The 15,625-nt window shown below is 40.7% G+C and overlaps 1 pseudogene; it reads left to right on the forward strand.

The window, feature by feature from the left end:
• Positions 1-11,457: 11,457 nt before the first annotated feature.
• On the forward strand, positions 11,458-12,417 carry LOC118652609 (annotated as a pseudogene).
• Positions 12,418-15,625: the final 3,208 nt, after the last annotated feature.

Here is a 15,625-nt window from a genome sequence, read left to right on the forward strand (position 1 = left end):
CTTTATGATCAGAAGCCTGAAATGCATGTCAATGGACTAAAATCAAAATGTCTGAAGGGCTCAGTTTCTTCTGGGAGCTTCATGGGAAAATCCAGTTCTTCTTCCATTCCAATTTCTCACTGCCCCAAGCATTCCTTCTCTGTCTCCAAAGCCAGCAGTGTAGCATCTTTCCTCTGATTTCAACTAGTCTTCCATGTTCTATGACCACGGTGATTACATGATTTCCACCTACATAGTCACAACCAATGTTCTAATTTTTTGGAATTTTTATGAGTTTATTTGAGCCAAACTGACAATTGCTGGGAAGAAAAATCTCAAGGGATTGAGAAAATGCTCCAGAGAATGGCAATTTTGCAGATTATTTTATACTTTAGAATCAAAGGATGAGATGTCAGGGGGTTATGGGTAATCCATTGCTGGTAGATTAAGGGGATGGGAGAAAGCAAATCAGAGAAGTCTCTGAGATTGGATAAAAAAGTAAGACAAACAGACACACACTCTTTTACATTGGTAGGGACATGATAGTTGACTTTTACAGCACAGGGATGGCATGTGGGCAACAAAATAACTATGTGATCTTGTGGTCTGGTGCCATGGTTGTTCCTTGAGGGGTCTGGAAAAGAAGATTACATGGACATTTCAAAGGTATGCTATCTTAAATGCACAAAGGCCATAGACAATTTCAAAGTTCAAGATTGACTTATGTCAAGGAAGCTACAGGCCTAGGACATGACTACCCATCATGCCCCCATTTTAGTAAAAAAAATTTACATTCAGACCATGTATGTGGTTACTTTGTTCTCTGGGCTTGTAAGGCCCACCATGTGGGTTTCCCCTGAGCTTGTCAGGTTTAGTATGTGGTGCCTTTTTTATCTATACTTATATAAAATAACTAAACACAGCATTTATCACATCCTCTGGGTCATTTCAGTCAATGACGGACCATGTATAGAAGGTGGTTGCCAGATGGTGGGGCAAAGATGCAATGGCCACCATAAGGAGAAATTACCTGAAGATGAAGAAACAAAGCAGGCAATGCTGAAGAATATAACAGAATTTAGGTATAAGGTAATTTATTACAGAAGATTGGGTTGGAGTGGAAGAGACAACCCAGAAATTTTGCACAGATTACTCTCCACTAACAGACCCATTAAGTGATTTTTATAGTATAACTAGGATGTTAATGATTGACAAGACAAAGGGCCAAAGATTGTCAGGGACCACACCTCCTGGTGGTCTTGTGATAGATGATTGTTTATAATCAATACTATCACCAGATTGATATTTATCTCAGTTGTCCTGCCATTCCAGTTATTATTAACAAAAATATTCACAGCTATATTTTAAGAAATTAGAAAGCTTTGATATGCTTACTAAGGACAGTGAGGTTAGTCAAAAGTCATAGCATGAAACTTAAAAATCAAATGAAATGCAGCACACAGCATTGAAATTAGTCTGGCTCACATCTATATGTATACAGTGATTCTGTAAGATTATAATGTTGCTAACACATTCCCATCACCTATTGACATTATAACGAAGGTAACCTCATAATGCAATGCTTGAGAGAAATACTTACCATCATGTTACAGTTGCCTATCGTATTCAGTACAGTAACATGCTAAACAGGTTTATAGCCCAGGAGCTGTAGGGGAACAGAGTTTGTCACCCCAGAATATGTCTCTTTGGCATAACAATTATTTAAGCTGGTTAATTTTAAGAAACAGCAGACATGGTAGAAATACAAGTTGCCTTCTGTAAGAGGCATTTACATTTGTAAGAAAAATCTCCTTTTGTGAGGATGTCTCCCTTGCCATACCAGGAGTGGGGGAGGGGACCTCATTAATGCAAAACACAACGACTTAAATATGCACAACAACTTTACCCCATTTACTGGGCTTTTTCCAGGTAACCTCCAATAACTGACTGTCTCCTATTCCAACAGCTTCTTCTGTCTGCAGCTAAAGATGGTAGTTAATGGGGTAGCTCAGGCATTTCAAGGAGTTAGTTTTCCTAGGTCTGTCCCAGGTATACAGAGGGTATACATGTTATTAAACTTTTATTAGTTTTTCCCCTATTAATGTGTTTTATTATAAGGATGTGTCAGTCAAGAATTCAGAAAATAAGAGGTAAAATTATTTTTCCTCCTCTACAGAGCAGTAGGCTATAGACATAGCTTAGGTGTGCTCTAGGCTATGCCATCTAGGTGTGTGTCAGTGACGCTATGATGCCACCTAACCTAATGATGCATTTTGAGAAGGTATCCCATCATTGAATGGTACACTGTACACTTTTTATTCAAAATTTTATGACAACACAAATACATAGAAGAAAACATAGGTACAGAATTTATGAACCTTGGTCTTAGAGAGGATTTTATGAATTTGACCCTAAAGTCAAGAGAAGCAAAACAAAAATAAATGAATAGGCCCTGGCCGGGTGGCCCAGTTAGTTGGAGCATTGCCCTGTACCCAACCCCACTTTTGGGTACCTACCTGAAAAAATTGAAAACATTTATTTGCAATGATATATGTATCCTATATTCATTGCAACATTATTCACAGTGGCCTAAACATGGAAACAACCAAAGTGTCCTTTGATAGGTTATTGGATAAAGATGTGGTACATATATACAATGAAATACTGACATTTGTGACAACATGGATAGATCTTGAGAGTACCGTGCTAAGCAAAATAAGTAAGATGGGAAAAGTCAACAACTATATGATTTCACTTATATGTGAGATATAAAACTGAAAGCAATAAACAAGACAAAAAACAAATAAACAAAACCCAAAGACAAAGACAACAGTACGGTGATTACTAGAGGGAAAGGACGTGGGGGTAGGTAGAAGAGAGTAAAGAAGATCAGATATATGGTGACAGGAGGAGACTTATTTTCAGTGGTGAGCACACAATATAAAATACAGAGGATGTATCATAGACTTGTACACTTGAAACCTGCATAAAAATTAGCCAATGTTTCTCTCTCATATCAATGTTTCTCTCTCTCCTTTCCTCTCTCTCTCAAATCAATAAAAACATATTTTTTAAAAGGAAAGGAAAAGTTGAAGTGTGCAGACAGAATTCCAATCCACACCTATTCCTTATTCCAGTGGTCGGCAAACTGCGGCTCGGCAAACCGCGGCTCGCAAGCCACATGCAGCTCTTTGGCCCCTTGAGTGTGGCCCTTCCACAAAATACCAGCTCTTCCACAAATACTGACTTCTGCGCATGGGCCACGAAGTTTCAATCGCACTGTACGTGCGCACCCACACGTGGTATTTTGTGGAAGAGCCACACTGAAGGGGCCAAAAAGCCGCATGTGGCTTGCAAGCCGCAGCTTGCCGACCGCGGCCTTATTCCAATTATAACTTTGGGTAGATCACTAAACCCTTTCAAGCCCCATTCCTGCAATGGAGAAGAAAGTTCATAGAATGGACTTTTCTAAAATTTTAATCAAACAAAGCCTGTAAGATACAGTGGGGCCTTGACTTACGAGTGTCCTGACTAACGAGTTTTTCGAGACACGAGCCTTCTCTCAGCCGATTTTTTGCTTTGAGTTGCGAGCTAAAATTCGGGTTACAAGCCAGCTTCAGATACCCCACCGCTAGTTGGTGCAGCGAACATCACAGTGAACGCCACACTGATTAATGGCATTTCAATTCATTGTAATGGTGAAAATTGATTTGACATAGGAGGATTTTGAGTTACGAGCTCCGTCACGGAATGAATTAAACTCGTAAGTCAAGGCCCCACTGTACTAAAAACAGATGATAGGGCATAAGTTACATAACTATGGCCCATAATTAACAAAGGTCTTACAATGTGGGATTAAACAGCAGCTCTTATCTGCTGATATAAGTATGAAATTTCTCATTGATTTGGCAAATGTGCCATGAAGCCAAGGAGGGTGGTGCCCAAGCTTTACATCAAAGTCACACAGTCCTCTCCCTGGTTGAAGACAGAAATAGCAATTTTCTGGAGGTATCATGGGTTGTGCCTCACCACAGGTCAGTACTTTGAAAATCCAAGGTTCCTAGTCAAGCCAGTTTCTTCAGTCTTGGACTTTAGAGAAAATGTAACTCGAAGTTGGGAAAGGTGCTGGGAGAAGAGACCTCAAGAGGGTCATGAAGAAGGAGTAACAAAAACAGGATTCACTTAACTTCTAACCTGATCCCTTGGGAACAAAGAATCAGCAGGAACATTTTCCATTCTGTTCAGACCAGTGTGTCCACAGGGAAACCGGGTGCTCAGAGGTGGGAGCAACAATGCCAGCAGGTATCTAATGAGCAGGTAAAGGAGGAGTAATATCTCCTCTGCAGCAGACTCCCAACATGTGCAACGTTAGGCTGGAACGGAACGTATTTGTTTCTATTGGGGTCTTAAGTCTGACTCTGAGACTAATGCTTGACTCCTTCCTGCTCTTTTGCCTGAGACCAGAGCTTCAGTCTCTAACATTAACCATCCAGGGAGCAATTCAGACACTACAAGGAGCCCTTCCTTTCAGAGGCCCAACCAGGTGAGTCTGAGAGTGCAGCAGATGCTGTGGGAAGATTCAAGGAGTGCATCCCAGAATTTCTCCCTGAGGTAACCTGAGAGCCTAACCAGGAAAGCTCAGAGCTGAGAAACGACCATATCTGTGTGCTAGGTGGGCGAATATGTAGTTAGTACATTTAGTATGCTAAATTAGTTTTCTCCTAAAAACATTGCTGTTTGGCATAGAATTTATATATGTATAGATGGAGTTAGGGAAATGGATGAAAATGTATTAATTTTGTGTGGTCAATTCTATCAGTCTGTCAGATTGTGTCTTCTCCTATTTTAAATGTAAAAAGTTCTACGTCTTTCACCTTGGGAAAACATTCTTTTGCATTCAATTAATAATCTTTTCTATCCATTTTCTAAGCATAACAATTTATGTTTAGGTAGATAGCAATTATAACTGTAGATACTGCTTTCTCCACTTCCTTTTAAATGTATATTTTTGTATTTTTATTTCCACATCCTTACACATATATCTGGAATTGAAGACCTATATTGATGTGATTAAAGTTTTATACTTTTTTTCCTTTTCTTTTGAAATTACTTTTAGAGTTTTATTCAATTTTATTAAAGCCATTATGTGACTACACAATATTCAACCATGTTTATTTTCCCTGCCATTTTTATATTATGAATATTTCATACTTTAACAATTTTCCATAAAAAACCACAGATTTATAAAACTACATAAATGAACAAAGTCAGTGAGCTCCCTGCTCATTTGATCTCGCATTATACAAAGAAGGCCCAGTATAATGAAATAAGTGTGCTATGATATCATATTCTTAGGGATAAATATGTGAAGGAAGGGGATCAATTGTTGTGGCATAAGCAGGATTTTATTTAAGAAAATGTTCGGGGATGATTTGTAGGTTGACAAGAAATAGAACCAGCACTAGTGCCCACCCATCAGTTGTGTCACAAAAGAGATCAAAACTCAAAGCAAAAAATAGCAAAGGAAAGATGCTATTGAGCCCTATAAACACCAGAGTGATCTAATAAACATGGACTAGGTGCAGGAATCACAATTAGATCAGAGGCTGGGAAGACGCTGTGATGAGGCCAGTGGAGCAGTGAAGGTCCAGTCAGTGTGTGGTCCCTTAAGTCAGAGGTAACTTCAGCACCCACGCTGGGTCCCTCTTCTCTCTGCACCTGGCCCTCTGCTGGGCTCTTCACTCTTATTTTTCCCTCATTATCTGGAAATGGCCTTTTAAGCAGTTCTTGCATTTCTTGTGTTGAATTCCAGATTTGTTTCACTGTGTCCCAGAATAAGACATGCCTTTTACATTGTGATCCAGCATTTTTTGCACGCACAGGCACATACACACACACACACACACACACACACACACACACACGCACACGCATGCATGAGTGAACAAAGGGAACCATGAAATGATTATGTATGGACCCTCACTGTGTATGACACACTCTAATACTTTCTTTTGTGCCTCCTTGATTCCATTCTGTTTCATTCTTACAACTGTAATCTGACACCCTAATGGCTCCTGATCTCAGAACATTGAGAGCACTCCTCAAGCATGTCCTCCACACCTAACTTCATAGAATCCTGTCATAGAATACATGTTTGTTCAGCCACACTAAACTAAATTGGAGGGAGAGAAGGTGTTTGTATAACACGCTATATGCCTCAGGTACTCACAGTCAAGCAAGGAACGAAGACATGGATTAAATAAAAATCTCCCCATGGGTGCCCTAACACTTAGATTAAGAGCATGAGAAAGTGACCTTTTCCTGTGCTAATGCTAGAAAAATAAAAGGTTCATGAAGGAGAGGATCCAGTCTCTCTGAAAGAGGAGTTGGAATTTGGAGGATGGAGAGGGGATAAAAAATTCCAAAAGACCAGTGGGGCAACCCCAAGCAGAGGACAGTGAGCCCATAAAGGCTCTAAGCCCTGCAGCTGCGGTGTCAGGTGAAGCTGGAGTCAAGTTCAATGTGGAGGAGACCAGTGTGAGGGAGGCCAGGGCTCTGTGAGGGTGGAGCTGGCCCAAAGTTCACAGACACTTGAGCCTCATGTTGGAAGTTACGGAATTTTGGCCTCTATCTCCAGTGAGGTATCACTAGGGGAGGAATTTAAATCAGAGAGTTCAGTGGTCAGCATTAAAGTTCTCTCTGAGTCAATGTGAGTATTTGGCTAAAGGGGTGGCCGCCTGTTAGATGGTAGATATGACAGGGAACTGAAATATGTCTGTGGAATTGGAGACCCAGGTGTTGGGAAGCAATAAAGACATTTGAGAGGTAGAATAATCAGCCTCATCCCATCACAGTGGTAACCATTCATTTACCAACAAGAAGGAAGTACATAAGCTCTCTACATACAGTATATTGATTGTCTGTCCATCATCATAAGCGGTGGATGCTGCAATCTTCACCATCAGGTGAGGATATTAATAATTATTGGGCTGTATACCTGAAACTTAGATAGTATCATAAATCAATGTTATCTCATTTTTTAACACGGCATATAGTTCTAGTTGTGGCAGTGTTGCTCAGTAGTAGGGTATTTCCTGCACACCCAAGGGTCATGGGTTAAATTCCTAGTCAAGACCACATACCTGGGTTGTAAGTTCATTCCCTGGCCCCAGGTTGGGGCAGGTGCAGGAGGTACTCAATCTGTGTTTTTCACGTCAATGTTCCTCTCTATCCCTCTTTCTCTCTCTCCCTCTCTCCCCTCCCTTCCTTCTACTTTCTCTAAAATCAATGGAAAAAAATATTCTCATGTCAGGATTAACAAAAAATAAATTAGCTTGGCTAGTGTGGGTCAGTGCTTGAAAATCAACCTATGAACCAGGAGGTCACAGTTTGATTCCCGGTCAGAGCACATACCCAGGATACGTGCTCCATCCCTGGTGTGGTGATGCAGAAGATCTCCAATCAATGATTCTCTCTCATCATTGATGTTTTTATCTCTCTCTCTCCTGCTCCCTTCCTCTCTGAAGTCAATAAAAATATATGTTAAAAATTAATTAATTGATTGATAAAAATAAAGAAAGCATGTAAAAATCATGTAGGCTGTACCAAAAAATATAATTAATTTAAAGAAATGAAATGGTTCAAATGGCCTGCAAGTTTAAACAGCTAATATGTGGTAGTTAAACTGAAAAGCCAGTCATTGAATGACAAAAGGCTGGCAGATATTATTTTCCACTTCATCTTTAATAACCCCCATTATTGTATGTTGTATTTGCTGATGTAGAATGTGTTTGTTTCCTTTGTTCCTTTTTCCAAAGGAATGTTCAATCTGCACAGCACCTTGACAATGTAAAATACCACTCCTTTCTCTTGGATAAATTGCTTTTTTTGCTTCATTAGTTATTCTGGGCATCAAGAGACAGAACTGCGGTTGGAATTCTGCCAGAACCAATGAGCTTTGCCTCATCTCAGTCACTCAGGGACCATCTGAGCTATTAGATCTTCTCCCCCTTTATGTCCATTTTTCTCTGTTTTTTAACCAATTTTTAACGTTTCTTTAAATAGGGTACACAACATAGCCATAAGAAAATAGAGTCCCCTGTTTACATGTCCACAAGAGGCTTAACAACTGTAATACTACTTCTATATTCTTTTGATACTACTTCTATACTCTTCAGGGTAAAGATAAACTGGTGTTGACATCATTCCTTGTATCATTATTTTTCTAATTATTATGATGGGATGAGAAAAGCCTGGTGATAACATGGCCCCAGAAAGTAATTCATAGTGCACTCTGGTATGTGTGTGTGTGTGTGTGTGTGTGATGGGGCAGTTGGATCTGAGCCCATAGACTCCAAAATGTGTTCCTTAACCATTTGTACACCATAAGCATCTATAGACACAAGCGGCGGACCGTTTTTAATTAAATTCAAAATACATTGGCAGTTAACTGGTTAAAATACAGATGCCAGAATGTTAACCAACACATGAATATAAAAGGGGAATCCATTAGTATTTACAATATTTTTTGAAACAAAATTAATAAAGTGCAGAGAACAACATGTGAACAAGGGGTTCTTTGTGAGCACGGAGGCCACCTTGTTCCTTCACATTCTCTGACACCCTCTGTTATTGTTCCCCTCTTGATTATTCCCCTCACCATGCTGGATCCTTTCTGAGTCTTCAATATCGGGAACAAGTGTCATCTCAGGCTTTTGCACTGACTCTTTTCCTGCACCCTTAATAACCTTGTGTCTCCCACTCTGTCTTCCTTGAGGTCCCTTTTCAAATGTCACCTTGTTTGCAGGGCTTCCTGAACTCCCAGTATAAAATAACATTCCATCCACTCTATTTTATACCTACTTTCTTTTTCTTCACATGACACCATATGGCATGGTATATATGACCTATATTTTGTGTATATTCTTTCATCACCATTATATTTTAAGGATTTTTTTCCTCAGCATCCTATACCCTTTCAATAGAGATGGCCATTACTCAACATATATTCCTCAAGTGCATGAAAACATTTCTCATTAAAACTGTGTAGAAGAACCAAGATGGTTGCATAGGTAAACACAGTACTCACTGCCTCCCACAACCACATCAAAATTACAACTAAAATACAGAACAACCATCACTTAGAAGTGCCTGAAAGCTGTCTGAATGGAAGTCCTACAACTACAGAAGTCCTACAACTAAAGAAAGCACACCGAGACTGGTAGGATGGGCAGAGGGGCTGAATGGGCTGGTCTAACACCACGTGTGCCATTTTTTAGAGCAGGGGGGGTGGATATCTTGGCTGTGAAGGCCTCCCATGAGGAGCAAGGGGTCTCAGCCCCACACCAGGCCCCTCAGCCCATGGTTCCAGTGACAGGAAGAAACGTTCCTATAACTTCAGGCTATAAAAACCAGTGGGAATTGTGGCTGAGTGGCATGGAGGCTGTGGAAGTCCCAGAGTTCCTCTTAAAGGGCCAAAGCATGAACTTACCCAGACTCACTCCCTCTGAGCCCCAGAACTAGGGCAGCAGATTGAGGGGATCATGGGACATACAGAGAAGAATTGGATTGTCTGGCATCAGGGAAAGAACTTGGGGGTGGGTATCTCTCAGACTGGGGTGCTCACAGAGTTCATTATTCATATGCTGAGACCACTCCCATCACAGAGCTGACTGGCAGCCATATCTGAGTCTCCATCAGCCTGAAGCACACTGTTTGCTCCACCCTGTTGATTCCCTGAGACCTCACCCCACCAAATTTGCAGCCCCACCCAAGCTATTTTCTGCAGCTTTTCCATATAAAAAGCCAGGCTTCAGACTTTCTAAAATCTCTCAAACAAGCAGCAGCTGCAATCAGCATGCCCTGTACCTCTCAATAAAAGGCCCAAGGCCTGGCACTAGCAGCAGCCTGCCTTGCTTCACAGTTTGGCCTCTCATAGGCACTGGTAAGCCCAACACAAGTAGCAGCCATCTGCAGGTCTCTCTGTGGCTCCTGCCAGGTGGCCCCAGGAAATGGCTAACTTTGCACCTTCCAGGAGGACTCAGAGCCAGTGCACCCAGTGGACAGCTTCAGACCACAGCAGATTACAACTCTACACATCCACAAACAACACACTCATGGGGCAGACTCATTGAGCACCAAAGCCCCACTGAAGCAAGTCCTGCTCCACAGGGGTATTTCCTTCACAGCAACTCTTCTGTTGTAGAAATAGCTGGTCCTCACAGCCAATTGGCTTAGAGCTCAATTCTTCCCAGTGATTTCAACAGCAATCAGGGCTCAACTACAACATGACTATGCACACAGCCCACACAGGGCTGCACTTAGAGTGCCCAGCTCAGGTGACCGAGGAGGCTGAGCCACTGGGCCCTACAGAACATCTACTATACAAGGCCACTTAACCAATTCCAGGAGACATAGCAGCTCTACCTAATACATAGAAACAAACACAGGGAAGCAGCCAAAATACAGAGACAAAAAAACATGTCACAAATGAAAGAGCAGAAGAAATCGCCAGAAAACAAACTAGATGAAAATGGAAGCAAACAAACTACTAGATACAGAGTTCAAAACAATGGTTATAAGGATGCTCAAGGATCTTAATGAGAGCTTCAAGGGCCTTAGTGACAATTTCAAGAATCTTAGTGAGAACAGCAAAAACATGAAAAAGGACCAGTCAGAAATTAAGCATACACTAACTGAAATAAAGAAGAATTTACAGAGATTCAACAGTAGAATAGAGGACGCCAAGAATCAAATCAGCAATTTGAAATATGAGGAAACAAAAACACCCAGAGAGTGCACCCAAAGAGAGAATCTTAAAAGCAGCAAGAGAAAACCAGTTATTTACCTATGAGGGAGTTCCCATACGACTGTCAACTGATTTCTCAACAAAAACGTTATAAAAGACAAAAAATATGAACAATAAAATGGCAATAAATACATATCTATCAACATTTGAATCTAAAAAATCAAGATAAATGAACAAGGAATCTGATGAATAAAATCAACTGATGAATAAAATACAACCAGAGGCATGGAAACATGGAACAGACTGACCAATCTCAGAGGGAAGTGGGGCGGGGGGGGCAGGAAGAGATTAACCAAAGAAGTTATATGCATATATGCATTACCTATGGACACAAATGGTAGGGTGGTGAAGGACTGGGGTGGGGTGGGAACTGGGTGGAGGGGTGTAATAGGGGGAGAAAAGGGGACATCTATAATACTCTCAACAATAAAGATATGTAAACAAAATAAAACACTGTGTAATCCATGACCACCTTGGGGAAAAGGTCTGAGGAAGACAGAAAATCCTAATCAGAGTTGTCATGGGTTGGGTTGTGTCTTAAAGGCCATGATACATACAAAAAGTATATATTACTTCACTGCAAAATATAATTGTAGCATTTCAACTATATTTGTAATGGCCATTTATATAAAAGCTAATCATGCTATTTTTTCTTTCCTACTAGTCACCTTCACCACATGGGACGAGGCAATGATACCCCAATTTCAGAATTTCTTCTTCTGGGATTTTCAGAAGGACCAGAATTACAGCCCCTCATATTTGGGCTTTTCCTGTCCATGTACCTGATCACTATGTTTGGAAACCTGCTCATCATCCTGGCTGTCAGCTCAGACTCCCACCTTCACACACCCATGTACTTCTTCCTCTCCAACCTGTCCTTGGTAGACATCTGTTTCACTTCCACCACCGTCCCAAAGATGCTGGTCAACATCCAGACACAGAGCAAAATCATAACCTATAAAGGTTGCATCACCCAGATGAATTTTTTCATACTCTTTGCAATGTTGGATGACATCCTCTTGACCATAATGGCCTATGACAGGTTTGTGGCCATCGGCCACCCCCTGCACTACATGGTCATCATGAACCCCCGGCTCTGTGGACTGCTGGTTCTGGTGTCCTGGATCATGAGTGCCCTGAATTCCTTGTTATAAGGCACAATGGTATTGCAGCTGTCCTTCTGTACGGACTTGGAAATCCCCCACTTTTTCTGTGAACTTAAACAGGTGGTCCAACTTGCTTGTTCTGACACCTTTCTTAATAACATGGTGATGTATTTTCTAACTGTGCTACTGGGTGCTGGTCCCCTCGCTGGTATCATTTACTCTTACTCAAAGATAGTGTCCTGCATACATAGAATGCCATCAGCTCAGGGGAAGTATAAAGCATTTTCGACCTGTGTGTCTCACCTCTCGGCTGTCTCCTTATTTTATGGTACAATCTTAGGTGAGTACCTCAGCTTTGCTGCTACCCACAGCTCTCACTCAAGTGCAGCCGCCTCCGTGATGTACACTGTGGTCACACCCATGCTGAACCCCTTCATCTATAGTCTGAGAAACAAAGACATAAAGAAGGCTCTGAAAAGATTTTTTGGAATGGCAGGTACAAAGGAGACAATCATCCTGAGGTAGAAAAGGTGGCCTTGATTTTGAGGCTCCAAGGCTCAAAATTAGAAATTGTGATTCTTTAATCAGACTGAGGTTTTTCAGACTCGCTCCTTTTATTTCTGTCCTTGAGTTTCCTATCTTTGTTGTAACTTCTCTATACAATTTCAGGTACCATTTTATTAAGCTTTCTGCGTTGCCTATTATGTAGACAGTTTTTCCCTTTGTCTTTTTTTCCAACTGTGATCAGAAATATTTGGATATTTTCATTTACTTCATTGGCAACATTGATGTCTTAACAATAATTTCTTCTCAAATGACTTATATCATTGTAACTAATTTGTTCTTGTGGTCACCATGTGTCCCTCATTCTTTGTACATCGGTACCTTAACTGATCTTCCTGATACTGTAGACTTTATGATTGTTCCCTATAAGTCTCCATCTATTGACAGCGATGCAATAGGATAGGAATGCCTGGGCACTGGCCTGGGTCCCACTACTTGTTCCTCAGACCAGAGTCAATGTTGTGACTAGATGGACCCTTTTGATCCTTATTACAATTGAAACAACCATCATAGAGCTATGAAAATGTAAGCGTTATTACTCATAGGTCCTGCAAGCCCAAAAGCCGTACAGAAAAGTGTGTGTGTGTGTGTGTGTGTGTGTGTGAAAGAGAGAGACAGAGGGAGAGAAAATGGACTTTGACTGAAGGGCTCTGCCTTTACTGGAGGCCAAAGGCAGATGGCTAGGGTTTTGTGGGTTTGCTTTTTATTTGAAACATAGGAGTTGGAATTAGGGCAGAGGAAGGAAAGCAGGGTCACCCATATGGTCAGTTATCTAGGTTACTCAGGGTTTTCTACAAGGGGACTTTTATAATATGTTAATTCTTGTGTAAAATTCACAAAAATTCTATATGTAATTCCAAATAAACTTTGCTCCCTCAATATATCCATTGTCTAATGTGAACTTTCTCCCTTTGCTCATATTGAAATTGCTTCTCATTAAAAATAAAATTGCATATATGTCAAGTTCCAAAACAAAATAATTAAATCAAATCCTATATAATAAAGAGCTAATATGCTAATTAGACTGGACAGCAGAATGACCTGGAACGACCAGTGGGCGGGAGACGGGGCTACAAGGCAGGCAGGGCCACTAGGGCCTACTCTTGCACAAATTTTGTGCATCGGGCCTCTAGTTAAAAATAAAAGGGGAACCTTATGGGTGGGGCCACATGAGTGCTTATGTAGTAGCTGTTTTGTATTCATTAAAAAGATTGAGATCTATGGCAGCAGTTACTACCTTGCCATATCCATTCTTGAGAGAAATATTTCACAGTGTCATCTCATTGACTATTCACATAAACATATTATTTAATAAGTCTAAAAGAGAATACTAGATAATTTTACTTTGCAATTATTTTATTCCTGGTGAAAATGTTTATATTTAGGGTTAAAGCCTTTTACTTCACTGTAAATTGTGCAAGCTCTTTACACAGTTTATAGAGGGAGAGCTGGTTTCTTGTTGTGGTTTTGAATTCCATACTTTCAAACAACATTGGAGTTTCTGACAAAGTTTTTTAGTGTTTGACAGTGTATTATCTTATATATGTGTAGATGTATTGGGGGAATGTGTGCATTTTATAAATTTTCTGTGGTCAGTTCTGTCAGTCAGTCATATTATGTCCCCCCATTATATTTTTTAATTTAATTCTTTATTGTTTAAAGTATTACATATGTCTCCTTTTTCCCCCATTGACCTCTCTCCAGTCATCCCCCCCCCCAACCTACCCAGCACATGTCCTTACCCCCCTACAGTCTGTGTCCATGGGTTATGCTTATATGCATGCATACAAGTCCTTTGGCTGATCTCTCACCACGCACCACCCTCCCACACACCTTCCCTATGAGGTTGGATGGTCTGTTCAATGCTTCTATGTCTCTGGATCCATCAACAAAACAAGAGAGCCCACTGCATGGGAGAACATATTTGCCAAGGTTACTAGTATATCCGATAAGAGTTTAAGCTCCAAAATTTATAGGGAACTCATACAACCTAACAAAAGGAAGACAAACAATCCAATCAAAAACTGGGCAAAGGACCTAAATAGACCCCTTTCAAAAGAGGACATACAGAAGCCCAAGAGACATACGAAAACATGCTCAATGCCACTAATCCTGGGAGAGACAATCAAAACAATGAGGTACCATCTCACACCTGTCAGAATGGCTATCAATAAATCAACAAATGACAAGCACTGGTGAGGATGTGGAGAAAAAGGAACCCTCGTGCTGCTGGTGGGAATGCAGACTGGTGCAGCCACTGTGGAAAACAGTATGGAATTTCCTCAAAAAATTAAAAAATGAAATCCCCATTATATTTTTTAATTGAATTTATTGGGGTGATGTTGGTTTGCAAAACCATGCAGGCTTCAAGTGTACAACTCAAGAAAACATCATCTGCACACTACACTGTGAGCCCATCATCCCAAACAAAGTCTCTTCATTTCCATTTCCCCCCTTTTTGCCCACCTCCCCCTACCCTCCACTCCCCTTTCTTTCTGGCTATCACCACACTGTTGTCTGTGTCTATGTGTTATGCATATATGTTTTTGGCTAATCCCTTCATCTTCTTTCTTCCAGTCCCCCCTCTCCCCTCTCCTCTGACAGCTATCAGTCTGTTCCACACATCCATGTCAATATTTCTATTTTGTTCTTAAGTTTATTTTGTTCATTAGATTCCACATATAAGTGAGATCACATGGTATTTGTCTTTCTCTGAATGGCTTATTTCACTTAACATAATAATCTCCAGGTCCAAGGGTGTTCAAGATAGTAATGAGGTGCCAGAGGCTAAAGCAAACAGCAGTTAGCATATTAATGCAAAAAGAAACGTTGGAAGGCCAATGGACTTTGATATTCAGCAGGGCTAAAAATCAGCATAATATTGCCCTGCTGTGGGCTCAGTGGCTCAAGGCAATTCCCTAACCTGATAATCCTTATACTGTTTACCAAATTTTACCTTTGACCTGCCGGTATGCATTGCTAAAGGGCAAATGTGTATTCAAGTAAATAAAAAACAGACCAGTCCAGAGGTCTGTGTGCCTCTTCAAGAAAGAGGTCTCCACCTGGCCCCCAGTGCCTTCTTCTTTTTTTTTTTTTTTTGCCACAAAATATGTTATATTAAAAAATGCCTTTCCAAACACATTACCCTCTATTTGACAAGTGAAGTAAT

This window comes from Myotis myotis, unplaced genomic scaffold, assembly GCF_014108235.1.
Source record: "Myotis myotis isolate mMyoMyo1 unplaced genomic scaffold, mMyoMyo1.p scaffold_m19_p_32, whole genome shotgun sequence".
NCBI classification, from domain to species: domain Eukaryota; kingdom Metazoa; phylum Chordata; class Mammalia; order Chiroptera; family Vespertilionidae; genus Myotis; species Myotis myotis.